Here is a 10,069-nt window from a genome sequence, read left to right on the forward strand (position 1 = left end):
AAAACAGTGGAAGTGGAAGGAAGACTATATATTTATGTACATATACATATTTAGGGAAAATTTATGTAGACATATTCGGTAGCAAAGAAGAGGAATTGAAGAGACTTATGAAATTAGAGTGGAGTGAATGAACGCCGTTTTCAAATCAAAAATGCCACTTTGCCTGGAAAAAGAAAGAAAAAGATTTTCGATCAATATGTTTTGCCAATGATGACGTATGTATGTGAAACTCGGGCATTGAACGCCAAAATTATACACAAATTCCAATGCATATAAGTATAAAACGCTATATGCTCGGCATAACGAGGAGAGAAAAAAACAGAATACGCGTGTGAGAAGTATCACAAGGGGAGTTGATATAGTGAAGAAAGTAAAGAGATTGAAATGCAATGGACGGGTCACTTAGCTAGAAGAATGGACGAAAGATGAACAAAAGAAGTGCTGGAATGGGACCCGAGAGAATGTAAAAGGGTAAAAGAAAGGCCACAAAGAAGATGGGCGGATGAAGTAAGAAAAATGTGTGGAGTCAAGATTAGCGCAATCAATTAATATTATATATTCGAATTCCGAATATCGAATAGTAAGCATTCAATTATTTAGATGAAGTGTTAGAAAGGTCAATATATTATTAATAAGAGAATACTAATCTGGTACATCAAATAGAATCAAATGTGCTGTTAATTGAAAATAAAAAAATAAGTTCGTATAAAAAGTATTCGAATACATACATATGTAGATTTGGGACTCCTAGTCGAGATGGACGAGAGTTGCGTAAGTCGAGTGGAAGCATGTTGGAAAGGTCTTCATCCAGCAATTGATGATAAAGGCTGTAAATGATGATGATCATTTACATATCTACGTCTGTTTGTTTGTTGATATAAATGGCTTTCAGTAAAATTTTAAAGTAAATAGACAATTTCACACGAAAAAGTACATGTACATTGTGAAAACCACTATTTAAGTTTGTGTATTGAAGGAAAATAAAAATGTATATTATTTCAAAAGTTTTTGTATTCATTATAAAACGCAAATTAAGAGATTTCATTGTTTAATGTTTTTTTTAAGCATCGCATCATCATCTTGTGTGAAATTGTATTGCGTCCTTTTGTTATAATTATAACATCTTATTTTGGTCATTTTCATTTTCAACATACAAATATGCACATTGCTCAAACAAGCTGCACAATAGACAAAGTATTCCGTTCTATGTATCTCATCCACATCTAAACAAAAATGACTGGCTAAGCGTCCTTTCATAAAAATTTAATCTAATTACGAAAGTGTGTGTATTCTACACTCTAAATTCTACCAGAACACCCAACAGCGCGATCTTCCTATCGATAGATAGATTTTTTAATTTTTCAGCAACTGCATATATAAATTGATAAGTAGTCAGACTCGAAACAATCGAGTAACTTGAATGAATCATCTGACCTTTATCTGAGATTACAAATATCAGTACAATAACTCATAAGCGTCCTATCACTGCGTCCGAATGCCACATTTAATTACACAAAGCGCATGTATGCAGTATGTATTCACAAATAAATTCAAAAGTCCTGGCCTAGACACAATGGTGTACTGAAATAATAACCATAGCTCATGGCAATATGTTCCATGGTTTCCAACAGTGTTGTGTTATGTCCAAACCGACCCATTCAACCTCATATCATATCTGCTGTCTTGCATTTATAACACTCCAAACGCGTGTGCTCCAACTACCGTAGATTCACACACGGCGATCCACAACAGAGAGATTTTTTTATTTTATTATTTAATATGTAATTCTTATCTGCTAACGTGCTGCGATACAATAAATCAAATACGCCTTTGATTATAATTTTTAAAACGTTCATTCATTCTATCTCAATTACCTTCGATCACATTTGCATACTGTTTATTAATAATATACATAAAATCAACGCGTAATCCGGTCTCTAGGATACTTCAACAACAATCAACTACATATATTCGTATTGAGCTGTCGACGCGTTCAAATATTATTTTGACGATTTTTACAAGCTTATCTAAAATGATTCGGTTGAGTTTGATCATACAAGATGATAACAAAATGCTACATATGTACGTTTAATAATATAATTTTAGCGTTTACTCGTAAAAAAAGCATAAAGAAATTCAAATTTGCCAAAATAATAGCTTCCCATCGCACTTTGTATACTTACTGCTATGGCAAACAATTATTTTCGCACGGTGAACACCTGACTTTACGAGGACATTAAAATCAATTAGAGCCCCTGATGGGTTTGCGTATTCATATTTACAAATTAAGTCATTCGTTTTATACACACTCACATTATACATAATACATATTTATATACTCATTCAATTGAAATGTTCTAATAAATCTGGCCGAAGAAAATAATGTTATATTATATTATATCTGCATACATTTTAGTTCCTGTGAATTCTTTGAAATTCAGAAAATTTTAGTCTTATCTTTTTATTGCATATTTGAATTTCTTTAACCTTATACATAGTACTAAGGATTATAATACCAAGTTGAAATAGTTGAGGAATTTAATTAAATTTTTAATTACACTACTCTGGCTGGCCATTGACAAACTACTTCCTCTGTTTTATGCCTGTAATAAATAATTGATTTGAATACCTACTGCGAACGATTGTCTACACGTTATTTATCAAATTAAAGTTTTAATGCGTAGATCCTAATTGACAATGTAACAAGGTCTACTTTATAGGTGAAAAAAATATTTTAACAGAAGGCAATGTATTACGTACGTATTAACCGTCGACAGTCGATATTAACGTGATACCAATAAAAGTGGAAAAATTATTTAATCAAACTGAGAAAATCATCGAAGTATAGAGAGAGAGGCAGACTAGACCTACATATGTTCGTCTTAATAAAAAATAAAATAAAACAACAAAATATTTGAAATTAAAAATAACAGCACCCTTCAATATCTATTAAATTCGTTATCTATCTCATCATATTTACAAGATAATTTTACATCAAAATCGTATATCAAACATCACTTGACCGGAAAATTAATATTTACGATAGTAATTTTATTTAAAATCTAAACCAAACACAATAACACCAATTATTATGCTTTTTTATTTGCCAAAAATAAAAAATCACTCGTGTGAAATCACACACTTCAAACGTGTGAAAAACACATTATGACACAACATGCAATATTTTTTCAATACATTTTTTTTTAAATTTTTGATACACAACCAATTGAACACACTATCCCCTCCACTAGTTTATCCTCGTACTTTTTTATGCGTTTAATGTTCTGGGTAGGTAATTGCAGGTTTCGATGAATACGTACACAGTTAGTGTCCAAATTATATACGTGTATCTTTATTAGTACTTCACGTATTATTAGGTAGCATTAGACGGGCATTAAAGACTTTTGATTATTAATTATTAATTAAAACTAATTTTAATTTTATATTTGAAACATCTGGTTTATTTAAATTATTTTATTTTAACTTAATTGCAGTAAATGTACATACAGATAACTTCAAATATATAACCAAGAATTGTAAATACATAGGTAACATTAGAATAATATAATACTATGATTACTTACAAAAGTAAATTAAAATTGTAAAATAGAAAATGATCAGTAGATCAGTAGCTATTAAAATAGATATAAGATGTATTTTGAACATAATTTAGTAATAAAAAAAGCATTTAAAAATCAAAATATAACCAATATATGTATGTATGTATACATACATAAATAAATATATGTAGCTTACATATAATATTACACGATGACTGAAAATGCACATAGCGATTGTGTCATCGCAATTAGTTATTCACGAACTGCCAATCATGTAAAACATTTGAAAGCTTTCCCAGACGTTTCTAGATGACTCATTAGTTTTTTCACCAATGCATGACTATTCATCCGTAATCAGTACAACGATTCCAATAAAACACATTAGATAGTAAATTCATCTGTAGATAATTGTGTACATTTTAATTAATAATAAAATAAAGTAAAAGGTGTAAATTCAAATGAATCAACATATTCAATATTTTGCGATATCACAAATCGCATGGAACGAAAGCGGTAGTAGCGGTAGAAAATTAATGATTTCAATTTTTCAAATTAAATTCACGAGGTCGTTATTCATACAATGTCTGAGATTTATTATATTTATCAGCAAGTCGTCAAAATCTTGACACCTAAAGCAACCAGATTTTGAAGATAGATAATAAATCATCATTTACATTTAATTACAATGGTGAAAAAACTGTTTAAGTTCTTTGATAAATGGGAACGAAAGTATTGAAGGTATAATTTATTGCAGTTGTGCCTAGCTCCAAACCGAATTAGCCCAAAATAAGCAGTTGAAAAGAACTCAGATAGACACTACCGGGACAGAGGATTAATAGTGAGCACGTGCGCTTCAATTGAAACGAACTCAATTGAAAAAGAGAGAGAATGAAAGGTATGTACATAAATAAGCGTCGGATGTTGAAGGAGAGCCGAGAAGAAAAAAATAAATGAATAAGAATAAGAACGGAAGGAATATAATAAAAAAAAAATCATAATAGATTCGTATTATGCGAGCGGAAAAGGAGGTAAATGCTCCGATCGATTTTCATCGGTCGGCTTGTGATGCAAAATACATTTTCTCACGAACCCTTTTAAGGGTTAAGTTGGCAATTCGCACGGATAAGAATCGCTAGAAAAATCCGGTTTTCCCGGAAATCATAACCAGCCGGAAAATTCAGGACCTTGAAACCGAGTAAAGGTAGCGTGTGTGTTTGTGTATGTGGAAAATTAACATATCTGTGATACCATAAAATAGTGAATCTGGAGTGTCGGAGTGCGGTAGAGCGAGACGTGGCGTCGCATCAGTGCTGGCTTGACGATAATTGTGCAATTATTTCGCTGAGATTTGCATTTATTATAATGGCATATGGTTTGCCAAACGCCCATACGTGCGAATTGCGAAACGCCATTCTTCTCGACGCCCTGGCTCATTAGCATTGCCTGGGAATTTTGGAACCATTCATGAACTCGACTGCCATTCATCACGTAACAATGTGAGTTTAGTCGAGAGAGGTGGCAGTACACCGATTAGAGCCATTCGACTGTATGTATGTTTAGATTAAAATGTAATCTGAATTTAATGAATAGGCTTCCAGGAGACGTATATTATAATTATCTAGATATATCTTTACAATCTGAACGACACGTATCTGAAAATTCAAACGCTCTTTTATGAATTTAAGCATTATTTTTAAATTTCACGTTTTAATAACCAGCAGAATAGACTAATGGTTAGCATATAATGATCGGAGTGATCACGGGTTCAAATCCCACTGGTTTCTGCTGGCCAGACCTTGGATTTGTGACCCCAGGTGCTATCGGAGTTGGCCAATTTATATGATTTCATTATTGAACGATTCTAAACAAATTGGCAACATATCCTTATGTGTCACCATTATTTGAATATAATTTCACATTTATAATAATAATGCTATAAATTTATATAAAGCACATATGTACAAATTTGGCCATAGGTGTCTCTTTGAGACAAAACCCGTAATGGCACCATGAGAATTATAGTTTTTTCAAAAAGGTTTACATACATATGTATATAAGTACAAAAAAATATATAACACATACATATAAGAAGATCAGAGATTCACAAACTAATACAGAATTTACAAAAAAAATTCAAATCGCAATTATTTCTACTAAAACATTGTGAACATTAGGGCCGGCTCAAAGGGTGACACGACAACTCGTTCACAGATTTTCCGTAAACCGATAATGCGCTCCAGGCATTACGTATACGGCCATCTCTTTCTCACCCCGTCTGTTCACCATGATCTCGTTTACTCTGCCATTACGTATGCAGCCATCTCTTTCACAGACCATTTTTTCACCGATAACAGACGGTCTGTGAAAGAGATGGCTGCATATGTAATGGCATAGTAAACAAGATCATGGTGAACAGACGGGGTGAGAAAGAGATGGCCGTATACGTAATGCCTGGAGCGCATCATCGGTTTACGGAAAATCTGTGAACGAGTTGTCAGGTAACCGGCTCAAAGGTGCAGCAGACTAGGCACGTGCCTAGGGCGCCATATACAAGAGGCGCTGCGAGACGCCCCCATTTTTCTTTTTTTGATTATTAAATTGAACTAAGCTTTCTTTGAACTAATTTTTTTTAATTTTTCTACTCGAAGTAACAATATTGATTGTAAAACATTTTAATTAACCTGAAACGCAGAATCGTCGGTACAAATGGTAATTTGGAATTGTATTTTATATAAAATACCGCTGAAACACACATATGTATGTACATATATAGGTATATTCATATATGTATGTATGTTTATCAGGGATGGATTATACATACATATATGTTTATATACGTGATAAATATATATATATATATATATATATATATATATATATATATATATATATATATATATATATATATATATATATATATTTATTTATTTATTTATTTATTTTAAACAGACCATTGTGGCATAACAGGAATTCCTAAAGCGCCACAATGGTCAAAAAATATAACACAAAAAAGAAAAAAAACAAAATAACAATTAAACATAAACATAAATACATCCATACATACATAAAAAATAGCATTTAATAATAACAGATAAAGTAAAAATATCAAATAAAATATAGCATAAGGAATGCCTTGCACCTACAGCCAGTTTCAATAAATATGTAAGAAACAAATACAAATACAAAACATCCCTGTAAGGCCCAAATGGAAGAGAGTTAATCAAAATTTCACTCATAAATCACAATCAATCATGAAAACAATGATGAGCGCAGACTACCAGATAAATGGGTTAGAGTAATTTCCGACAATTTACGCTCACTAAGGTGGAAAATATCACATTCAGTCTCGGCAGCAACGATTTCATTAAGAAGTCGGATAGCTCTTGGAATAGGAGCCATTCGAAAAAGGACTGTGCGGGCAGGAGGTACAGCCAGCAAATGATGATGTCTACCACGCACATAGTGATTAGGGACATAAAGCCCCAACTGCTCCAGCAACAACGGGCATGACGTATTACCACGTAAGAGCAGGAGAACGAAACGAATTAATGAGAAGTTTCTCCGAAGTTCAAGGGAATTATACCCAAGCATGCCCAAAAGGAAAGGAGTGGGGTAGAGATATGGGTAATACCCATATTCTTTCCTATATAGGAAACGAAGAAATGCTTTTTGCACTTTCTCAATCATCAGAGAGTAATTTGCTTCATGCGGATTCCACACAATCGCATTATACTCTAGCTTACTTCTCACAAGCGAATTGAAAAGCAAGCGAGAAGACAAAGGATTGGAGAGTAATCTTGCATATCTCAAAACAAATCCAAGTCGACGAAAGGAAACGTCAGCGACTTTTTTGATATGGTTGTGAAAGGTGAGCTGAGGATCAAAAGTGATACCCAAATCGACAATAGATTCCACACGCTTCAACAAGACGGATCTAATGGAATATCCGTGACAATAGAGTGAATGTGCACGTCCATAGCTCATAATTGCACATTTGTTTAAATTAAGTTCAAGGCCTAAACTAGAACTGAACTCCAAGACAGCGTTAATATCAGCTTGAAGGAGAGAGGCTTGCCTCTCATCCTTGACAGCAAAAAATAATTTAACGTCGTCAGCAAACAAGAGACATGATGCATTACATAAAACTCTAGGGAGGTTATTAATAAGAATTGTAAATAGTAATGGGCCTAAAGTGGACCCCTGAGTAACACCAGATCGAGTAAAAAATGAAGGAGATTCATAAAGACCATATCTAACAAATTGCTTCCTATCACTAAGATAAGAAGCAAAGAGTTTACGAAGACGCGTTGAAAAACCCACTTCAGCTAACCTGATCAAAAGAGCGTCATTATTGACTTGATCAAAGGCTTTACGAAAGTCAAAGTAGGCTACATCAACTTGCTGACCAACGTCAACTTTAGACATGATCAAATGTGTGAAGCAGGCGAGATTAGTGGTAGTGGAACGACAGGGTGTAAAACCATGTTGCTCATCACACAATAATCTTTTAAACTGCGCAAGAATCAAACGGTGAAGGATGATGTCAAAAATTTTGGGAATAGACGAGATAATAGCAATAGGTCTATAATTTTCAACCTCATTTTTAGAGCCACTCTTATGAATAGGAAAGACTCTAGATAATTTCCATTTTTCAGGATAATTACCAGAAGCAAGAATAAGGTTAAAAATAAACTGAAGAGGCTCTAAAAGCGAATTACAGCATACCTTTAATACGTCAGGGGGCACACCGTCAGGCCCAACAGACCCCTTCAGCTTCATAATAGCCATCCTAACATCTCCCAGCGATACCCGCGGAATGTCTATACCGACACCCTCAGTACCAATTTGTGAAGCCAAACTAGCATTAAGGGATGGTTTTCTCTGGTCAAAGACAGAGCTAAAAAATGAAGCAAAAGCATTGGCGATCTCAGGACCGTCAAAACTTTTATTACCAAATGAGAATGAATGCTCAAGACCATGTGAAATATGCTTACTCTTAATAAATCTGAAAAAGTGGTTAGGATTAACCGCAATAGCACTCTCCATCTCATTAAGATAGACAGTATATCGCTCACTCACACCACGTTTCACGATCTTCCTAAGAGTCCGGAATTTCTCATAGTCACAAAATGATTGGCTACGTTTCCATCTTCTATGAGACAACCATTTTGCACGAACATCAGCTATAAGTTTGCACCCAAACCACGGCGGAAATACCCGCCGATGTTGTTCCGAATTAGGATAACTGATGAACCGAGGAAAATGACTGTCAAAAATATTATAAAGTGTATAATACAAATATTCAACAGCATCACCAGTATTCATGAGGTACATTTGGCGCCAGTCAATTGAACGAACCTCATTATAAACCAATTCAGAATCAACACGAGCAAAATTCCATCGCAGTGAGGAAACCCCAACCGATGAACAAGCTGAAGCAGCTCTCACAGAAGAAATAAACAAAAGCTCAATATGTAATGCATCATGATATAGGTCCTCAGGGATGATCGCAGTTCCTTTTGGGCATTGGATCATCGTTGCTGACACATTACATTCATTCACTAACATAATATCAAGCATACTTGGATTAATGGGTGAACCAATCTGTATTATGTCGCAATAGGAAATCACAAAATTAAATTTATTGCGGACATGAATATTAGCACTAGGTAGATTAAAATCACCCATTATTAACAATATATCACGTTCATTCATAAAATCACGCACATTCATCATATTCACAAACAATAACTCGTATACGTCCTCTTTCGCAGCAGGCGGAATGTAAACCACACATATAAACATTCTCAAAAATATAAAATCAACTCTCACCCATAAGTCCTCACCAGATAGAGTTTCAAAATTTGTCATCCGGACTGACCGAAACCAATCACGACAAGCAAATAATACACCACCACCACGTCGATCAACTCTATCGCGACGATGCACCCTCCAGGAAGAATCAAAAAGTTCAGCATCAAAAAATGATGAAGTCAACCATGTTTCCGTTAGTGCTACCATATCATCACAAATAGTAGAAACGGCTGAATTAAACGCAGCCAGCTTTGTCCTGAGACCTCGTACATTTTGGTAATAAATTACCAATTTTCGGTTTCCCAGTTTGGCGCGTGACTTTCTTTGAGACAAGAAATGGCAGTTTTGATTGAGCCAACGGAGACGAAACGGAAGAGGAAGCAGAAGAAGAAGCCAACACAGTCACAACAGCATCACGACTATCAGGACCATTTGAGCAGGCAGATGTAGGAGAAGAGGCAAATGTAGGAGAAGAGGCATACATAGACGTCACTGCGACCGTTTCCATAGAAGATTCACCAATACTTGCAGACGTAGTTTTAATATCAGGCTTCAAACATTTAGCAGCTCCCGAACAAACATCAGCAAATGAAACACTTGGGCGCAGCTCTAATGATGAAACAACGTCAGTGGCAGACATAGAAGTAGTATTAGTATTCGATTTTATATTCTTAATGCTCATTCCCCAATCTTTA

The sequence above is a fragment of the Arctopsyche grandis genome, chromosome 5, assembly GCF_051622035.1.
Source record: "Arctopsyche grandis isolate Sample6627 chromosome 5, ASM5162203v2, whole genome shotgun sequence".
Classification (NCBI taxonomy): Eukaryota; Metazoa; Arthropoda; class Insecta; order Trichoptera; family Hydropsychidae; genus Arctopsyche; species Arctopsyche grandis.